Raw genomic sequence first — 9,794 nt, 5'->3', positions numbered from 1 at the left:
GGAAAGCCAAGGCTTCCATTTGTTTACACATCACAAGTCACAAGTTCATCATATGGAAGATGATGTCATGTGCTTGCTTTCATCATTCAAATACCATGTATAAACAGAATTAAAATGGGTGTTTGAACCAAAAACTTTGATGGAAATCATCTCAACACAAACCCACGACCATAGACTAAGTTGTGAGCTTGGTGGGAACAAGATTCCACCAAGTTTCTATAAAAAACATGAAGATACAAGAAGTTAAAGACATGCAGAAAGTTTTATGCACTTTGGACCTCAAATATGGTTAGGTTTCACCTTAGTTTACCCAAGAAAACTTGTGGAAACCTTCCTAGAGGCAATCCAAGTGTTTTAGAAGAATAAACAAGAAAGAAATAGAAGAAGAAGTGAGTTAGAACTCACTTAGAAACTCAGAATGTTTCTACTCAAATCTGGTTAAAAGAAGCTGAGTTTAGGAGTGTTTTTGAAGTATTTAGAGTGTTTGTAAAGTGGTAAAAAGGATGGGTAAGTGTTGTTTATATAGGGGAGGGATTAGGGTTTGAGTTAGGTGAGCATTTAGTGCAATTTGGTGGGAGGGAGCTAACATTAAAAATAATCAACTAAATAATCTTTAACAGCTGCGATCGCAAGCTATATTCAACTTTAATCTTTTTTTTTGACATTATATGTTATATATTTGTGATGTATGTTATGTAAATATGAAGTATTAATGTGTAAGTAATATGTATAAGGCCTAATGTGTATAAATAACATGTTTTAAGGTATGAACTTCATGTTTTAAAGTATGATACGAGAAGTAAACATGTTTTAATGTAAAAGAAACATGTGACAAGTAACAAACAAGTATGTTTGACATATAATGTGTCACACCCCGACCACGTAAAACATCAAATCGTGGCGGAAACGTCGGGGAGTGTTGTAACAGAATTATTGTTCCACAACCAAGGTAATTTAAATAATATTTTATTCATCACCCAAGGGTGGAATACATTGTTTCAAACGAGAACCCACAAGTTATATTGTCTTAAAATAAAAAGGAAACAAAGTACATAACAAGGTTTAACTAGTCTAGATCCATTTTATCGTCACTAAGGCCCAAGTCCATCCTAGTGTATCACGATCATCCTATGCATTTGCTCCTGAAACACATGTGAAAATAGGTAAGTCAGCATAAAAATGCCTGTGAGATACATAGGTTTTGTGAAAATAGGATCCATGACTTAGGTTTTAAAAAAAAAGTTTAATGAAATGTAGTCATGAACCTTGTTGATTGTATTGTTTGTAAATCATTTGAAAAACGATGGTAGATATGTATTTTTTTTTGAAAGAATAATGTATGGTTAAATGAATAACCAAGTAAAATAAGTTGTGTAAAACAAGTTGTTTGTAGAACAATGTATTGTGAAAAATATATGTTATATAGCTAAACTGAAATGATTTAAACAGCGCTGCGATGCGTAATATCATACAAACACTTATATATAGGAAGTACCAGCGGCGTACCACCATGTTTGTATCATATTACACACGCCTCGTTACTTAAATCACTTACCCAAACAAACCACCAATGTAAACATGTTTATGTTTAACCAATTGTCAAAATGTTTATGCGAAAAACCATGTCTAACGTCAAGTGTAAATCATGTAATGTGTGTAACAAATGTCAAAATGTCTAAGTCAATGTCAATCATGTCATGTGTAAACAAAATGTCATGTATGGTAAGTGAAATATGTATCAACTAAACCATAGGTGAAAAATGCACAAAACAAAGTATTGAAGTAAAACTCAGTTTAAATCAACATTATGTTTTGTGGAGATGCATGCTATACTGAATACAAACATTTATGCGGTATTGTGAAAATGCATACATTCAAGCCTTGTGACTGTGGTGATAAACCTTTAAACGAATTAAAGGTCTATCGGTTTTTATGTTTAAATCGAATTCGGTCATTCCTTTCATCCAAACATACCCAGGATGTCAGGAATGGGAGTTGTCAATTCCTATGGTACCACTACCTACTAACGAGTGGCGTGATCAAAGTTAATGAATGTATATTATCCCACTTAAACAAACCAAATGTCATACCCAAAATATAAACATGTGAAAACAATGCACTAAGTATGTAATCAAATGTACACACATAGCGTGAAATATCATGTAAAACAAATGTACTAAGTATGATGAACATACATAGCATGAAAATGGTAAATCAAATGTACTAAGTATGATGAACATACATAGCATGAAAAGGTAATGTAAAACAATGTACTAAGTATGATGAACATACATAGCATGAAAATGTCATGTAAAACAAGTGTACTAAGCATGATAAACATACATAGCATGAAAACGTTATGTAAAACAAGTGTACTAAGTATGATGAACATACATAGCTTGAAAATGTCATGTAAAACAATGTACTAATGAACATAGCAAGTATATAATGCGAAAACATGAAAAGCATGAAAGTAACAAGTATGCACATGTGTTTCACCCCAAAATGTTTAGAAAACAGTAAAAGAGGGGTCTATGTACTCACTTGAGATTGCTTAGAAGTCGTAGGATAACCACCAAGCAATGCTAGAAGATCACGGAATCAAACGGCACCTATATAGGTATCTACATTAATAAACGGACCTATCGGAGGATCGGGTAGTACGAGGTTTTGTAAACCAAATAAGTGTGGGAACTTATGTAATATGGTCTAACAAAGCCTACGTACTAAAACGAAACCTATCCTAAGTGCTCTTGACCCATTACGACCCGTTTAGGTAGCTTACGCTACTTTAACGCGTCGCACGCGTAAAACGCGTTCGGAAAGCCTAACTAGTCCTATGACAAGCATTATATGCCTTAACATGTCTAATATTGTTGCTAAATCAGTTTAGATGTCAAAAATTAAGTTACATATGCTTAAAATGAATTTATGTGTAAAAAGGGCATTTTGGTAATTTACCTAAGGCATATAAACTACCTATCATACCACTACTTAAACGACGTGACCATAAGGTATAACCTCGGAAGGTTATTCCCTATACAACTATGGTCACCTAAAGTGGTTGGTCGGATCCTAATGATCGACCAAATGGGTCGGGTTCGTAAGCATAAGCGATTGATTAGATCGCTTACCTTACGACCCTTAGACAAGCACAAAACTAGTAGCCACGAGCTAAACATGCTAGAACATGTTTAGTGAAGTTAGAAAACAGGTTTGGTATTAAAACACGTGGTAATCAGTAGGTATAGTCACTAGGGACTATAACCATCGTGATTACGCTCACGTTATGAAGTTCAAACGAACTTCGCGTTGACCATAAACTGGTCAATGCAGAAAGTCAAACACAGTTTGACTTAAACGCTAAAACGAACGAAAAACGCGAAAGAATACTTACAGAAGGTCCCCGCAAGATTGATTTCTGAGTATTTCTCAGGTATGAAGTGTTTATAACTCCAACTTAGAGAAAATCTCAGAATCAAGTGTGAGGGAAATGGGCAAGGCATGGGGGGTATTTATAGGTGAAGCACTACCGTTAGGATCGTTTCTCGTTATCCGAGATTCAATCCTAGCCGTACACATCAAGCCCATAGTTTTAGAAAACCATGGGGGCCCCTAAACCAGCCCATAGACTCAACAAAACCATGTGCAAGGGTGGGTAATAGCTGGAAATGGCTGGAATGCAATTCTGCTGATCTGGGCATGGCTTACGGACCGTAAGCATACTCATACGGTCCGTAAGGACCCTGCAGACCAGCAGATTTTGCATTTTGGCAGTTTTGGTCCCTGTGCGCGTATAGTCGAGTTTTGGCACTTCTAACACCCGTCAAACCCATTTTTGAGCTCTACAAGGATGTTAAAGTATAGGGAACATAAAACATGCTCAAAAATATGCCGGATGTCGGTTCGTTTGGCCGTACGATTGCGTTGTTCGGTTAATTACGACGGAAGTCGTAACGGACGCAAAAACGGTCCAAATTGCGCGACGAATGGATTTTTGACAAGCTAATCACTAAAACATAATATTTTAATGATTACATAAATTTTTGGATGTCCGGAAGTATTCAGAATGTAAGTTATGTGCGAAAATGCAAACTTATGCACTTTTTGACGCTTTTCGTCCCTGAATGAGCATAAAGTTTATTTTAGCACACCGAACCCCTCAAAGCCTATTTCTAAGCTATGTAAAGGATATTTAGGGTATGTTTAACTTATGATCATGTTCCGGAATGTTCGTTACAGTTCAAATCGGCATAGTTTCGCAGTTTGTCAATTTTAGTCCCTGTAAGCGAATTGACTGGATTTTGCCATACCAAAACCTTCAAAACTTATTTCTAAGTTATGTAAAGGTTATTTAAGGTATGTTAAGCATGAATTGATGTGCCGGAGTATTTGTCGCTTTTAACTGATTACGTTTACACACCAGTTTGTGTATAATTCTCCAGAAAGCGATATAGAGTTTGAAATCGAATAAAAGTCAAGACATGAAAAACATCAAACATAAACAAACAAACATAGGGATCAAATAACTTTATTTCATTGATAATTGAACTGTTTACAATGATTTCAAGCACAGATGTCACAGTCTCCCCTACTTGTGGAAATTTCGTCCCGAAATTTGTTTAGAGGAAACTCGTGGGAATAGATGTGGATATTTCGCCTTCATTTGATCTTCACGTTCCCAAGTAAACTCAGGTCCACGTTTAGATTCCCAGCGAACTTTAACCAACGGAATGCGCTTGCGTTTAAGCCATTTGACTTCACGATCCATAATTTTCACAGGTTTCTCAACAAAATGAAGTGTTTTATCGACACGGATTTCGTCAAGTGGTATGTGGAGGTTCTCATCAGCTAAACACTTTTTGAGATTGGATACGTGGAAGGTTGGATGAACATTTCCAAGTTCGGGAGGTAATGCAAGTCTGTAGGCTACCTTATCGATTCTTTCGACGATCTTGAATGGTCCAACGTATCTAGGTGCAAGTTTTCCTTTCTTTCCAAATCTGATCACACCTTTCCAAGGTGAGACCTTAAGTAATACACGATCACCGACTTGGAATTCTAAGGGCTTGCGTCGTTGGTCCGCGTAACTCTTTTGACGGCTTCGAGCTGCCTGTAAGTTATCACGAACTTTCTTAACCTTGTCAGTTGTCTTTAGAATGAGGTCAGGTCCAGTAAGCTGAGCCTCACCTATTTCATTCCAGCAGACTGGTGAACGACATTTTCGACCATAGAGAGCCTCGAAAGGAGCCATGTTGATGCTGGAGTGATAACTGTTGTTGTAGGAGAATTCAATCAATGGAAGATGTGAATCCCAACTACCACCAAAATCGATCACACAAGCTCTAAGCATATCCTCCAGTGTCTGGATTGTTCTTTCGGTTTGGCCATCTGTTTGTGGATGATATGTTGTGCTCAGATTGAGTTGGGTCCCCATAGCAGATTGCATGGTTCTCCAAAAACGAGAAGAGAAACGAGCATCTCTATCAGAAATAATGTTCAGGGGAACACCATGTCGAGATACGATTTCATCCACATAGATTTCAGCCAGATCTTCAGCAGATAGATTCTCACGGATCGGTAGGAAATGCGCTGACTTTGTAAGACGATCAACAACTACCCAGATGGCATCATGACCTTTCTTAGTGCGCGGGAGTTTGGTAATGAGATCCATAGCAATGTTTTCCCATTTCCAAACTGGGATCTCAGGTTGCTCCAAAAGACCATAAGGATGCTGGTGTTCAGCCTTAACTTTAAGGCAAGTAAGGCATTTGGAAACGTACAAGGCAATGTCTTTCTTCATACCAGGCCACCAATACTGAGTACGAAGATCCTTATACATTTTGTCTGAGCCGGGATGAACAGAATAACGAGATTTATGGGCTTCATCCATAAGCAAAGTGCGAAGATCATCTTGGCTTGGGACCCACAAACGGTCCATGAAATAATACGATCCATCTTCCTTCAGCACAAGATCAGGCTTAATGTGATAGGGTAATTCCTTACCCATCAAGTCTTGTGAAACACAAGCCTGTTGAGCCTGAGTAATGCGTGCTCGGATATCAGATCGAGCTTGAACAGCAGATTGAACACGAACACAATGAAGCATAGTACGTTCCTTACGACTTAATGCGTCAGCCACAACATTCGCTTTACCAGGATGGTAGCGAATTTCGCAATCATAGTCGTTTAGGAGTTCGACCCAACGTCTTTGCCTCATGTTGAGTTCTTTCTGATTGAAGATATGCTGAAGACTTTTGTGGTCAGTGAAAACCACGCATTTTGTACCATACAAATAGTGTCTCCAGATTTTGAGAGCGAACACAACTGCACCCAACTCAAGATCATGAGTGGTGTAGTTTCTCTCATGTACCTTCAATTGTCTTGATGCGTAGGCTATGACTTTATTCCTTTGCATCAGAACACAGCCAAGACCCAATTTGGATGCATCACAGTAAACAACAAAATCATCATTGCCCTCAGGCAAAGTTAGAATAGGTGCATCACAAAGCTTCTGCTTCAAGGTCTGAAATGCTTCTTCTTGCTTACAACCCCATTCAAAGGGTTTGTTCTTCTGAGTTAGAGCAGTTAGAGGAACTGCAATCTTTGAGAAGTTCTCAATGAAGCGGCGGTAATAACCCGCAAGACGAAGAAAAGAACGAACCTCAGTAGGAGTAGTAGGCGTATCCCAATCCTTAATCGCACTGATCTTGGAGGGATCTACATGTATACCTTGTTCGTTGACAATATGTCCCAAAAATTGAACTTCCTTAAGCCAAAATTCACACTTGGAGAACTTGGCAAAAAGTTGCTCTTTCTTTAGGAGTTCCAGAGTAAGACGAAGATGGCGCTCGTGATCAGCTCGCGTCTTAGAATAAATCAAGATATCATCGATAAAAACGATGATGAACTTATCTAAATAAGGCTTGCAGACCCTATTCATCAAGTCCATGAAAACAGCAGGAGCATTGGTCAAACCGAATGGCATGACTGTGAACTCATAATACCCATATCGAGTGCGGAATGCTGTCTTGGGAATATCCTCTTCATGCACACGAAGTTGATGATACCCAGAACGAAGGTCGATCTTCGAGAAGCAAGTAGCACCCTGTAACTGGTCAAAGAGATCATCAATGCGAGGTAGGGGATATCGATTCTTGATGGTAGGCTTATTCAGCTCACGATAATCGATACACATTCTGAAGGATCCATCCTTCTTCTTGACAAAAAGAACGGGAGCACCCCAAGGTGAAAAGCTAGGACGAATGAAACCTTTGTCAGAAAGCTCTTGAAGCTGCTTAGACAGTTCTTGCATCTCAGATGGTGCAAGACGATATGGAGCTCTGGCAATAGGATTTGCACCAGGTACAAGATCAATACGGAACTCGACTTGGCGTGCTGGGGGTAGACCAGGTAACTCTTCAGGAAACAGCTCCGGATAATCCCGAACGACAGGGATATCTTGAATAGACTTACCTTGGTCTTTATCTGCCGTAACATGTGCCAGGAAGGCCACATAGTTCTTTCGCAGATACTTCCGAGCTTGAAAACAAGACATAAGCTTGAGGCTACTAGCAGGTTTTTCACCACGAACCTGTAGTATCTCACCTGACGAAAGCGGCACACGAACGATCTTCTCAAAACAAACTACCTCTGCGCGATGCTTGGCTAACCAATCCATACCAACAACAATGTCGAAGCTCCCAAGTTGCATAGGCGTGAGATCAATAGGAAAAAGATGGTCGTTGAGGTTCAACTGGCAGTTGCGAAGAACAGAATCAAGAACAATGGGTTCACCATTCGCAACTTCTACTGTCAAAGGCTTACCTAGTTTCGTTCTAGACACGCGAAGCAAAGGTTCAAAAGATAACGACACAAAACTCTTATCGGCCCCTGAATCAAAAAGAACAGATGCAGGTTGATTATTAACTAAGAACGTACCGTTCACCACCTCGTTGTCTGCTTGCGCCTCAACAGCATTCATATTAAAAGCTCGTCCACGAGCCTGAGCCTGAACTGGATTTGCGTTAACCAGCCTTGGACACTGGTTTCGATAATGGGTCAGGTCTCCGCAATTAAAGCACGAGCCAGGAGGATAGTGAGGTCGTGCAGCTTGTGCTTGCTGTTGAACAGGTAGTTGAGCTCCCTGTTGGGCTGGATTTCTAGCAGAACGACAAACCTCTGCAAGATGACCCGATTTTCCACAGTTGGTACAGAAACGACACGGGAGTTGCTGTTGATGGTGACTATTGCACAAAGGTGCATTCCCTTCATACTGCTTCTTTGCGGGAGGCTGCGCTGGCTGATTGGGAGCCGCTTGGTTCTGTTGGGCAGTGATGGCAAAATTTTGGGAAGCCTTTCGCTTCCTGGAGCCCTTGGATGAGCCAGAATCTTTCCCCTTCTTACCTTTCTTGCTATCCCCTTTGTCAGACGCATGATTCTTGCCCTTGTCACCCTTCCTATGCAGTTTACCCTTCCTGATTTGCGATTCTGTCAACGTTGCAGATAGTTCGATTGCCTGACGAACAGTGGTAGGTTTACTACCAGTAACGATGTCTTGCACAGAGTCAGGTAGACCATCGATGTATCTTTCGATAGCCTTGTCAAGTGGGGTGACCATTGTTGGGCATAACAAACTCAACTCTTCATATCTATCAGTATACGCCCGGTGCTCACCACTAACCTGTTTCAGATCGTCAAACTCCCTTTCCAACTTTCGTAGCTCATGACGAGGACAGAACTCACTCATCAGGAGAGTCCTCAATTCAGCCCATGATTGCGCTAAAGCGACTTCAGCACCTCGATCTCTCATAACCCCGTTCCACCATGTTAACGCCCTCTTTTGAAAAACGCTTGAAGCAAACTCAACTTTGCGATTATCAGGACACTGAACATGACGGAAAGTATTCTCAATGCTCTCAAACCATTGAAGGAGCCCAGTTGCCCCCTCAGTACCACTGAACTTGAGTGGTTTAGCCGAATTGAAGCTCTTGAAGTTACAACGAGCGTTCTGATTGATGTTGGCTTGGTTAAACTGAGCAATAAGATTCGGGAACGCAACAGCCATATGCTGTGCGATGATTTCTGCCAGTTCGGCATTGGGTAGCTGATTTTCGCGTCGAGGAGGCATGCTAAAAAGAGGAAAACATGAGAGGAAACGAGTGAGATGATTAGATGAAAAGAACAAGACGAAACAAAATCAACAAAGCAAGGATGGTGGTCATTTGTCCGTATCACAAAGCAAACAAATGACACACAGTGACTAATCAAAGTAAATGGGCTCATAAATAATGCTTAGCGAAGACATGCTCGCCTATAAGTGAACACTCACCCCAGGAGTTCCCAGGTAAGAGTGACTGGTCCGATTATGTGGATTTGTACGAACACTCTAGCCTTAGACAGAAAACCCAGGGTACAGGCATTCACCCTTCCAGTTTGCACGTGTTCACACTATTTAGAACCCAAAAATTTGACGAGATTTTGAAAACTTGGAAGGCACAAGGCCAAAAGAATCATTTAAAAACAAATGATAAAGTTTCAAAATCAAATTGGAAAACCAAAAAAGGGTTCAAAACCATATAAGAAATCATTTGAAAACAGAAGATTGTTTTTCAAAAATCGTTTTAGAAAACTGGGTTCTTGTTTTGGTGATCACCTAAGGATAGGTGAAGTGCATGTTTTAAAATCTAAACACAAGACAACTTGTGTTGGGGTCCTAGAAAGGTTATAGTCTAGGTCAAAGCATTACTAATAACCTAATTCCCTATAACCATTGGCTCTGATACCAACTCTTC

Source organism: Helianthus annuus, chromosome 11 (assembly GCF_002127325.2).
Source record: "Helianthus annuus cultivar XRQ/B chromosome 11, HanXRQr2.0-SUNRISE, whole genome shotgun sequence".
Taxonomy (NCBI): domain Eukaryota; kingdom Viridiplantae; phylum Streptophyta; class Magnoliopsida; order Asterales; family Asteraceae; genus Helianthus; species Helianthus annuus.
Note: the sequence above shows the minus strand (reverse complement) of the source record.